At 31.8% G+C, this 11,992-nt stretch overlaps 1 pseudogene; it reads left to right on the plus strand.

Annotated features, from left to right (window-relative positions):
* Positions 1-6,691: 6,691 nt before the first annotated feature.
* On the plus strand, positions 6,692-11,592 carry LOC106776319 (annotated as a pseudogene).
* Positions 11,593-11,992: the final 400 nt, after the last annotated feature.

The following is an 11,992-nucleotide window of genomic DNA, read 5'->3' on the forward strand; positions in this document are numbered from 1 at the left end:
TATTGAGGTGCAGCCTGATAGTGTTGAGGTTGATACGGTACAACCATGTGAAGTTGAAGTTGAGGCTGAGAGGATACAACCACAGGATGGTCAGATGGATGATGTAGAAGTTGGTGATTGGAGTTCAACAGATGAAAGTGATGGTGAGATGGATAAGGAGGATGGGTTAGTAGACGTAGATATCGAGTGTGATATAAGTGAAAGCTGTAGTGATTTGGATGTTGAGGTTGAGCCATTTCTACCTGAGTCCGATTCTGATAAGGATGGAGATGAGATTAATGATAGTAGTTGGTTCAATGATGAATGGCAATCTGATGAATTAAGCTCACGTGACAATAGTGATGAAGACAGTGAAGTAGAAGGTTATGGACATTTTTCCACCTTTGTGCAGCCCAAAAATATGGTAGATTTTAAGTGGGAAGTAGGAACCTACTTNGTAGAGAAAGAAGANATCCTTGATGCAATCAAAACTTATGCAATGGAGAATGGGAGAAATTTGAAATTTGTGAAGAATGATAAAANAAGAATAAGGGTTAGATGCTTGGGCTCAAAAGGAACATGCCCGTGGGTGGTATATTTTGGTTTCATGGGTGCAATAAAGTCATGGCAAGTAAGGACTGTGTTTGACACTCATACATGTACTAGAGAACACAAGATNAGACTATTCAATGCAAAATGGCTTAGTAGAAAACTAGAAAAAACAGTGAGAGAGAATCCTAATGTCAAGGGAGTTGATATTAGAGAAAAAGTGTGTAGGAAATGGAATATAGCAATATCTAAGAACATGGCATATAGGGCCAAAACACATGCATCAGATGAAGTGGCAGGCTCCTTTNCTAAGCAATATACTAGAATATATGATTATGCTCATGAGTTATTAGAAAGAAACCCTGGGTCTACAATCAAGGTCAAAGTTGAGCCATTTGATGGGAAAGTAATATTCCAAAGGTTTTACGCATGCCTAAAGGCTTGCAAAGATAGCTTTCTTTCATGTAGGCCAATCATTGGCCTTGATGGAGCCTTCTTGAAAGGTCAACATCATGGTGAGCTATTAACTGTTGTGGCCAGAGATGCAAACGACCAAATGTTGCCATTGGCGTATGCAATTGTTGAAGTTGAGAATAAAGACACCTGGAAATGGTTTCTGGAGCTCCTGATTGAAGACCTAGGTGGTAGAGATGTGTGTTCTGGACTTACAATAATGTCATATCAACAAAAGGTCATTTCCATTAAACTTTTTCTATTTTATCTTACACAATTAAGTTGTTCATTTAACGAACCATTTTAATGCCTTTATAGGGTTTAAGATATGCTGCAGAAGATGTTATTCCTGGAGTTGCACAAAGATTTTGTGTATGGCATTTATATGCCAACTTCAGGAAAAAATTCCCTGGAAAAAACTTGAAAAGGCTTATGTGGAGGGCAGCTACAGCAACTCATCCACAACAATGGGAGACTGAGATGAGAAAGATGAAAGTTGTTAACGTAGGTGCTTTTAGACATCTCATGAAAATTGCTCCAAGGTTTGACAATCTTACTTAGTACTACTTTTCAGGTCATCTAACTTAACAATAGTTTTCCTCTTATGTAAGTTAACACTAGTTTTCTTTGAAGGTTTTGGTCAAGATCAAGGTTCACATCCACAGCTCAAAGTGATACCTTAGTGAATAACATGTCAAAAGCTTTTAATAGCGTTCTGGTAAATACAAGGACAAAACCCATTATTTCATTGTTGGAGGACATCAGATTGTATATGATGAAGAGATGGGCCACTAATAGGTCACGGGTTACTTCTTTTAAGTCATCAATTTGTCCTAAAATTCAGANTAGACTAAACAAGGAGGCACAACAAACAAAGTATTGGATTCCCAGGTATGCACAACTATTACATCTGTATATACTTGTTTATGTTTACCAAATAGATATAAATAATGTTTGTTTTTCTTNACAGCTNGTCTGCACACAAAATTTTNGAAATCAGACATGTGTCCCAAAGTGGGGACAACTTTGTGGTGGATATAGATAAATATACATGTTCTTGCAGGAAGTGGAGCATCAGTGGAATTCCTTGTGTGCATGCATTGACAGCAATGAGGTTTCTGAACCTAAATGCAGAGGACTATNTACCACTATGCTTCAAAAAGTCAACCTATGAAGAGATGTATTCCTCCATTATATACCCCATTAATGGAAAACATCTATGGGAGGTCACTGAATATCAAGATGTCTTGCCTCCACCAAAAAGACAAATGCCTGGTCGTCCTAAGAAGAAAAGGAGATTAGAGCAATGGGAGTTGAAGAAAAGTACCACAAAAATGTCAAAGGGGGGCTTACTCAAAAGATGTACCATGNTTTAAGTGTGGGGGTGTGGGGAAACAATTTGATTTGTTCCCTATTTCGTTTTTTTTTTCTTTTCTTCATTTCTTTCTTTAATAAATATTTGCAATGGATTTGAGAGTTTGAATCAGTAACTGGGATGATCATATATATAAAAAAAAAGAGTCATGTTGATATGAATGTATTACTTTTATGATTTGCTGATTGAGTTGAATTGAGAATTTCCTAATTAAATCTTTTGTGAAAGAAATTTGAACCATGTGTGTTTTGAGCCTAATGATAAGGTTGGACCATCATGTGCCATACCTGTTTTTCTTGAGTGATTTGCCCATGTTTTGATGATACTATAATATTTAGCTTGATTCTGTGTTGTGCAACTGAGGTGAATATGCATGATTTGATATGATTGAGGCATTTCTTGTTTTAGCTACTTGGCCAAATAAACTTACCTTAACATTAATCTATTGGAAACCCCTTTGAGCCTTAAGACTATTTTTCTTGTTTCCAGAAATTGCCAAATGAAAAAATGAAGAAAAATCATATGTTCCTCACCTTGGGAAAGAAGAAGGAGTAATGGATTATGTTATAAGTAAGTGATGAATAAGTGTGTGGGTGAGTGTCTCACCACAAAATATAAAAAAAAAAGAAAAAAAAAAGAAGGAAAAAGGAAGATGAAAAGTTGAAGTTTTTTTTTTTAAAAAAAAAAGGGATGAAAAAGAAAAAGAAGAAAAAAAAAATCTTCCTAAAAAGAGCAAGAAATAAGGTTGTTTTTGAAAGAAAGTGTCATTACTCTTTCTATATCAATTTCAAAAACCCAGAAATTTCAAAGAAAATTTCATACCTTTGCCTTGGCCCCAATATAACCTTTAAAAAGTCCTCATGATCAATAATTACATGTTTTCTGAAGTGTGTGAATGTTAGAGTCTTGTTAAATACCAAGGGTGTCTACTTACATGGGTATTTTGAGTGTAAACACAAGCCAAAAACACTTGAGAGATTTGGAAAGAAATAGATACAATTTGACTTGAGTGTTATCTTTCATATTTGATTTTCTTGGGAATTCAAAAAAGTTAACTCATGTGTGAAGAATAAAGTGATTTCATTTGCGTGTCCATGACAAAGTGATGTTTTGATATTTGATCTATATCCGGTNATGTTCATTCTTTTGATCCAAATGCAAATATGGAATAAAATGTCCCAGAACAAAGTTTTAAAATTAATCAATTTTGCCCAGGAGTGCAAAAGGATAAGTGTGGGGATGTAATGAGTGCATATTTATGCCCACATTTATGTCTTGAAATTGAAATTTTTGATGAGATATTTGTGCTTAAATGATTGATTTAAAGTGAATTTGTGACAATTGGATTTATTGGGTTTGGGAATTAAAGATGCTTAAAATGTGATTTTTAGTTGCATAAATTATTTTGGATGTTCTAATGTTTATTTGTGCAGCTGAAGTTAAAATTTTATTCATTTAAAAGATGAAATTGAATGGTCAAAGATGGTCCAATCTGAAGTTAAGCTGAAGTTAAACAAAATTATAAATGAATTTACCAACAAATTATACTATAGTGTAATCAAAGTTCATAATGAAAATTTTGATGTTTATTTTGTTGATGAAATTTATTAATAAGAATTATAAATTATTTTTAGATTTTATTCAAATTTTGTGGACGGATCTTTTATTCGTAGATATTTTTGTATGTATTTAAAATTTTAAAATCTATAAATAAAATCTATTTACTAGTTGATTATTCAATAATAATTTTTTTAGTAATTCATTTATCTTAATTATTTTATAATTTGTAGAAAAAGTAAATATATTGAATTGAAGTTTAGAAAAGTAATTTTTTAAGAAAAAAAATGCTTATAACTTATTCATAATCTTCCTTTTGTTTATCCATTTAAATTTAACTTTGTAAAATAGCATTACTTAAAAATGATTATTCATGTTACTAAACTATTTAGTTTTTTTATAAAGAGGCTCTTAAAAAGATTAAATCAAGTTTGTGATTTTTTTAATTGATATATAATAATAATAATAATAATAATAATAATAATAATAATAATAATAATATATTCAAAAGAAGAATTCAACTAAAATTAGTAAATACCTAGAAACTAAATTAAAAATATAGCTTAAAAATATAATGAAAAGGTGTCCAAAACTATAAATAAATATGTCAATTTGGTCTTGTTTACATTGTTTGACTCTTATTCATATGGGTTGAGATCAAAAAAATCCGTAAGACTAAAAAGTTTTTTACATAAAAAGTCCATGGGTGTTGCTCCCTGCACCTCCCCAACCTGTACCTCCCCACTATTTTAATTTATTTCAAAAATATTCTACACATCTTCACTATTTTCTTTTATTCCAAAAATACCCTACACCTCTCCACTATTCTTAACAATTTTTCTCTTTCTCTCTCTACATTAATGAGCATTTACATGGCTCATTAATGGAGCATTTACATGACTCAAATTTGAACTTGTGATATATTTTCTTAAATAAGTTTGATTCAATCTTATTTTTGTTGTTGAATATATATTTTTCTTTTCAAATTACTTAATAAATGGTAAAATTTTATATATATGTGTTTTTTTTACATATAATATATATAATTTTTAACATAAAATTCAAAGGAAACTTCAATATTAGTACTTCCACCATTTCCATTTTATAAAATTAAAAGTTAGATGCAAATACAAAATAATAAATATAGTAATATTCATAGTAAATAATGATATATAATTATTATTATATACTAACTTTATAATGATGAAAGAATTAAATAAATTCTAAATCTTTAACAAATAACTTTTTTTTATATTTTAAGTATTTAATAATATTTTTATATTATTTATCTAATAAATTAAATATTTTATTCATGTAAGTGCTACATTAATGAGTCTTGTAAATGCTCCATTAATGTAGAGAGAGAAAGAGAAAGATTATTGAGAATAGTGGAAAAATGTAGGATACTTTTGGAATAAAAAAAATAGTGAGAAGGTGTAAAATATTTTTAAAATAAATTAAAATAGTGGAGAGATACAGGTCCCACTTGAAGAGGTGGGGAAGCAATACCAAAGTCTATATGACTAAAATATCTTTAAAAACCTCGTTGACTAGGACCAAAGTATTTTTTTAAAAAAATATTCATTTTGAATATAAAAAAATAGTGGATCACATATTCATTTTCAAATGTTTCTCATAGTTTTTACCACAACACCATCTTTCATTTTATTTTTTTATTTTACTCATCAAATTCTTTTTTTTATAAATACAGAAAATTCACTTTTTTAACAACTACTTTATTATAAAAAAGGTGAACTGACAAGTAGCTCTTTTAATATCAACAAATCATTTTCTTTTGTCAAATAATCAGGTATTCAACTTATTTTAAGTCTCTTATAATTATAAAAAAAAAAATGAAAGAAACATACAAAGTTTACCATGAGCCTTTTTTTTAGATCATATTTTTTTTTTTGAAGTTGGCGGAAAGAATCCATAGATATAGATCTTAAACAATTAGTTACATGCTTATTTGAAAAGTATTCTTACCAAAAATGGATTGACTTGATGCTAATTAAACTAGTTGATCTCCAGGGAGCTCTGATATGTCATAAAGTACTATAACTCTCAATATAAAAATATTTTGTAGGTATGAGAATAAAAAATGAGTATTTAAATAGTATACTATCTATGTTATAATGTATTTATAAACTTTTGTGCAGATGTTAATATAATTAATATAATAACAAATAAGATAAGCTCAAAATATAACCATATATCAATAAATATAAAAATTAAGTTTAGTTTATTATAATCTGAATATTGTTTAATATATCATAAATATTACAGTTATCTTATTTTACAGATATTAATATTTTCCCAAATCTTACACTTCAATTTATATTTAATGGATAATTTTGGGCCTACCAGTAACAATACTAATAATATTAATGCATTTAATTTTTTTTTGTCATAACATACGTTCAATTAACACATATTTAAATTTGAAATAAAAACGGATAAATGAAAAGTAATTATTACGGTAAATGAGACAAGAAGTAAAAGAGATAAGTAATAATTGTATTAAGTAATGTAATAAGAACTAATTGACATGTGACTTTTATCTCTTAATATTAGCATAAATTCACGATAAGTTTAACGAGAATCATTTTATTATTTATGCTATTTTATTTATAATAATATGTAGTAAAGTTTTTTTTTATTTAGATATTTTTAATAATAAGAAATAGTGCATAGAGCATGAATAAAGTTAACACCTCTCCATAGAAATTAACGAAGTTAACCATATTATTACATATAAGAAAGCATAGGAATAAAAATGTAATGGGATGGTACGGAAATGTGGATGAAATTTGGTTGTCTTAATATAATTTGATTTGTGTTTTGTATATATAGGTTATAGGGGAGAAGAGTGAGAAAGCAGTAGAAAGAGAAGATGAGTGGGAAAGAGAGTAAGAAAAAGCACTTTGTCCTGGTGCATGGTCTTGGCCATGGTGCTTGGTGCTGGTACAAGCTGAAGCCACTTTTGGCATCAGCTGGCCATAAAGTCACAGTCCTTGACCTTGCAGCTTCAGGCATAGACACACAAAAAATAGAAGACATCCCCACTTTTCATCACTATTCCAAACCTTTGTTGGATCTTTTAGCGTCTCTTCCACCTACGGAAACAGTTGTCCTTGTCGGACACAGCTTTGGAGGGATCAACATAGCCCTTGCAATGGAAAATTTTCCAGAAAAAGTATCTCTCGGAGTTTTTCTATCAGCTTTTGCTCCTGATACCCACCACAAACCCTCCCATGTATTACAAGAGGTATGTTTTTATTATTATTATTATTAAAGTAAACAAAAACCAGATTAGTTTAATTAATTTCCCTTGCTCCTCATGAGAATATCCTCAAATCTTTTTCCACATTCATTATGCATAGAAATTACAAAATATACCTGTGAACAGCTAAGACGTACTTTTCTGATGATCCGTCTTCACCGTTAAATTAAATGAGTAGGTGCATCTACTGTACTCTTTTGATTCCCTTTCTAAATATTTTATGCATTTGTGCGTTATACAGTTTTTCTAAATTTTCTATATATTTGTGTGATTATTTGTTCTTACAATGTTTATCCCAAGTAATAGATTGAAAGGCAAATGATTTTTTTCTATGAAAAAAAAAATATGTGGTAGAAGATTAATTATACATTTACATTTCTTTTTCAAATAAAGATGTTTTCTTAAAAATAATTAAAATTAAAACTTTGTTGATTTTTATATATAGCAGGCATGAATGAATGTCGAAACATTGATATCTTTGCTCTATACAACAAAAATGACCCTTTCTATCTCAATTAAAATCGTGAAATTAAAGTTTATTGTTAGAAAATTAACGTTGTGGATGTGGATTTATTTGGACAGCTGACTAAGAAAGAACCAGTTAATGGATGGATGGACTGCGAGATATCAAGAGTGGAAACAAAACGACGCTGGTTTTTGGTCCTGAGTTTTTGTCCGCTTTTCTGTACCAACTCTGCTCCACTGAGGTAGTCACAGACGCAGACACATAAGACAAATGGTGGGAAAAATTTTCGAGGCGATAGAATTTTAAAATGTTTTTGAATTGGATTTTGCAGGATCTGGAATTGGCCAAGACTCTGATAAGGAAAGGCTCACTCTTTCCTGAAGAACTTTCAGAGGCGAAAAACTTCTCCCAAGAGGGTTACGGCTCTGTCTCACGTGCCTATATTGTCCTTAGTGAGGACTTGATAATTCCAAAGGAGTATCAACAATGGATGATCCAAAATGCTGGAATTCATACTGTCAGGGAAATCAATGGAGCAGATCACATGGCTATGCTTTGTAAAACCAAGGATCTCTGTTCGATTCTTCTCGAGATTGCTGATAACTAACCACTCTCATCGCAGATTTTGGTCCATAAAATTATCTTTTTATGCTTATCCATTATCTGTTTCAAAAGATGAAAACTATCTCGATTGTCTTTTATTTCTTTATGAATAAACTTAATTATCTTTTGTATGTCTAAGTGTTTCTACTTTCTGGAATAAAGTCTTGTCTCTCAGAAAAGCTAGTTTGCTATGATTAATGCTATATATAAAGAGAGATTCAGTACATTTCTTTATTCTTTCCTTCAGATTTTGATCTGCGTTTATCCGCATAGCTGGTTAAAGCAATAATATAGAATAATGTAATATAATAACTTTTATATTTTTTTTTAAATGACACTTTTTGATTTTAGATATGATTAATGATATCATAATATTATTTTTTCATTTATTTCACCGATAAAATATAAGAATAAAATAGTCATTATTTTTTATATTTTTTATGAAAAAAATAAAAAATAAAAAATAAATAAAAGTAGTATTAAATGAATATAAAAATTTTAAATTTGTCAAATAATATTTTTACATTTATTTAACATTATTTTTAATTACTTTTTATTTTTTTAAAAAAAATATATAAAACTTTGCATTATTATAACTATTTTATCTATTTTATCCTTATACAATATTTTAAAATTTTCAAATTATTTACACGATGGAACGCCACTAACTAATCAAACTTCGCGTCATGATGTCATTTATCATAAATATTTTGTTAAACCACGTAGTCATAAATATTTACCTGTTTATATCTTGATTTTATCCCATTGGACTGGGTTGGTATCCTTATCACGATGTTAAATAAGTATAAATCTAAAACATAACTATTTTGTTAAAACAGTGTCTATTTATCATAAATATTATACTTACCATATAATTTATATATTTGAAAACATTTATTTATTATAAAGTTTAGAGATATAAAATAAACATTTTGGCCCTGTCCATAGTATAGAAACCAAAATACTGTGGCTGAGCATGCAACAATTACATGAACAAAGTATGTTCTTGTGCAGTAGAGGGTTATGCTCTGTCTCTGCTCCAGAAATGTACCGGCGTCACTTCAATACGAGAGGCGCGTCAACTCCACGCCCTCATATTAACTACTACCACTGTCTTCAACTCTCAATCTCCGTTTGTGTACAACAACATCCTCTCCATGTACGCTCGATGTGGTTCACTCACAGACTCTCACCTTGTGTTCGACAAAATGCCTCGCAGAAGTGTTGTTTCCTACAACGCACTTTTTGCAGCCTATTCTCGAGCTTCATCAAACCATGCCATTTCGGCTCTTGAGCTGTATATCCAGATGGAAACTGAGGGTCTAAGACCCTCCAGCATGACTTTTACTAGCTTGCTGCAAGCATCTTCCTTGCTTCAACATTGGTGGTTTGGATCATCGCTTCATGCCAAGGGCTTCAAGTTGGGTTTGAATGATATTTGTTTCCAAACTTCTTTGCTTAATATGTACTCAACTTGCGGGGATTTGGGTTCAGCCGAATTGGTTTTTGGGGATATGATTGATAGAGATGATGTTGCTTGGAATTCTCTCATTGTGGGATATCTGAAGAACAATAAGACCAAGGAGGGTTTTTGGCTGTTTATTACAATGATGAGGGTTGGTTTTGTCCCAACCCAGTTCACGTATTGTATGGTTTTGAATGCCTGTAGTCATCTGAAGGATTATCGCTCTGGTAGATTGATTCATGCCCATGTGATTGTTAGGAATGTGCCGGTGGATTTACATCTACAAAATGCTCTTGTAGACATGTACTGCAACGTTGGCAATACGCGAACAGCTTATGATATTTTTAGTAGAATGGAATGCCCGGATTTAGTTTCTTGGAACTCAATGATTGCTGGGTATTCTGAGAATGAGGATGGAAAGAATGCTATGAATTTATTTGTTCAGTTGCGAAAAATGTGTTTTCCTGAACCGGATGACTACACCTATGCTAGCATTATATCAGCAACTGGCGCATTCCCATCTTCCAGTTATGGAAAATCTCTTCATGCTGAAGTTATTAAAATGGGATTTGAGAGAAGCATGTTTGTAGGAAGCACTCTAGTGTCTATGTATTTCAAAAATCATGAAAGTGAAGCTGCTCGGGGAGTATTTTATTCAATATCAGTGAAGGATGTTATTCTCTGGACGGAAATGATCACTGGTTATTCTAAAACGACTGATGGAATTAGGGCAATTAGATGCTTTTTCGAAATGGTTCATGAAGCCCATGAGGTTGATGACTATGTTCTCAGTGGAGTTTTTAGTGCATGTGCTGATCTTGCACTTTTAAGACAAGGCGAAATAATTCATTGCTATGCTGTTAAAGTGGGTTATGATGTTGAAATGTCTGTTTCTGGGAGTCTAATTGATATGTATGCAAAAAATGGAAGCCTTGAAGCTGCATATTTGGTATTTTCCCAAGTTTCGGACCCAGATTTGAAGTGTTGGAACTCAATGCTTGGTGGATATAGTCACCATGGAATGGTCGAGGAGGCATTGAAACTTTTTGAGGAGATTCTCAAACAAGGTCTGATTCCCGATCAAGTGACATTCTTGTCTTTATTGTCTGGTTGCAGCCACCGTAAGTTGGTTGAGCAAGGAAAATTTCTCTGGAGTTATATGAACCGCATTGGCTTGATTCCAGGGCCTAAGCACTACTCTTGCATGGTTAATTTGTTGAGTCGAGCAGCATTACTGGAAGAGGCGGAAGAAATTATCAACAAGTCACCTTATACTGAAGATAACCTAGAACTATGGAGAACTTTGTTAAGTGCTTGTGTTATAAATAAAAATTTTGAAGTGGGAATTCATGCAGCAGAGGAAGTTTTGAGATTGAAAGCAGAAGATGGTCCGACGCTTGTTTTGCTTTCTAATCTTTATGCCGCTGCAAGGAGATGGGATAAAGTTGGAGAAATAAGAAGAAATATGAGGGGATCGATGCTAGAGAAAGATCCAGGGTTGAGTTGGATTGAGGCCAAAAATGACATTCGTGTGTTCTCTTCCGGCGATCATTCACACCCCAAGGCTGATGAAGTGCAAGCTGAGTTGCATAGGCTAAAAAGAAATATGATTAGAACAGGAAATGATGACAGAGAGACATAAAATGCACGTTACGTAAGTTACAGAGACTAATCTTATGCACTTTAGAGGAAGTAGATAATGATTAAACCGCTGTGGACAGGGATGACGGATTGTAATTTCTCCATCTTCTCCTTGTATTCAGGAAGTTTGATAATATTAGGTTAAAACCACTTTGGCGTCCCTGTTTTCGTTATGTTTTCCCAATTGGGTCTCCGTCTTTTAAAAACTCCCAATTAAGTCCCTTTAAGTGTTAATTTGAAACCAATTAACCCTTCCCGTTAAAAATCGTTAACGGTGTTAAACTATTGCAGATGTGTTGGCTGACGTGGTAGTGGTTTAAGTATGTAGTGAAACGTGTCAAGAAATTGAGTGTATACGTGGCCTTTTAATGAAGGATTAAAAAATGGTAATGATCAATTAGTTATAAACTGAAATTAAAAAGGGGAATTAGGTTTCAATTAATTGAAAAAGGGATTTAGGGTTCAGTTAATTAAAAAAGGGCATTACGGGGTTCACTTAAATGAAAAGGGGAATTAGGGTTCTGGAACATCGAAAAGCAATTGGGTTCTGGGACTAATACAAGCTTCAGAGGAGTGCATCGCAAGTTCATACACATCGCAAGTTTCAGACGAATCATACGT

Source organism: Vigna radiata, chromosome 11 (assembly GCF_000741045.1).
Source record: "Vigna radiata var. radiata cultivar VC1973A chromosome 11, Vradiata_ver6, whole genome shotgun sequence".
Taxonomy (NCBI): Eukaryota; Viridiplantae; Streptophyta; class Magnoliopsida; order Fabales; family Fabaceae; genus Vigna; species Vigna radiata.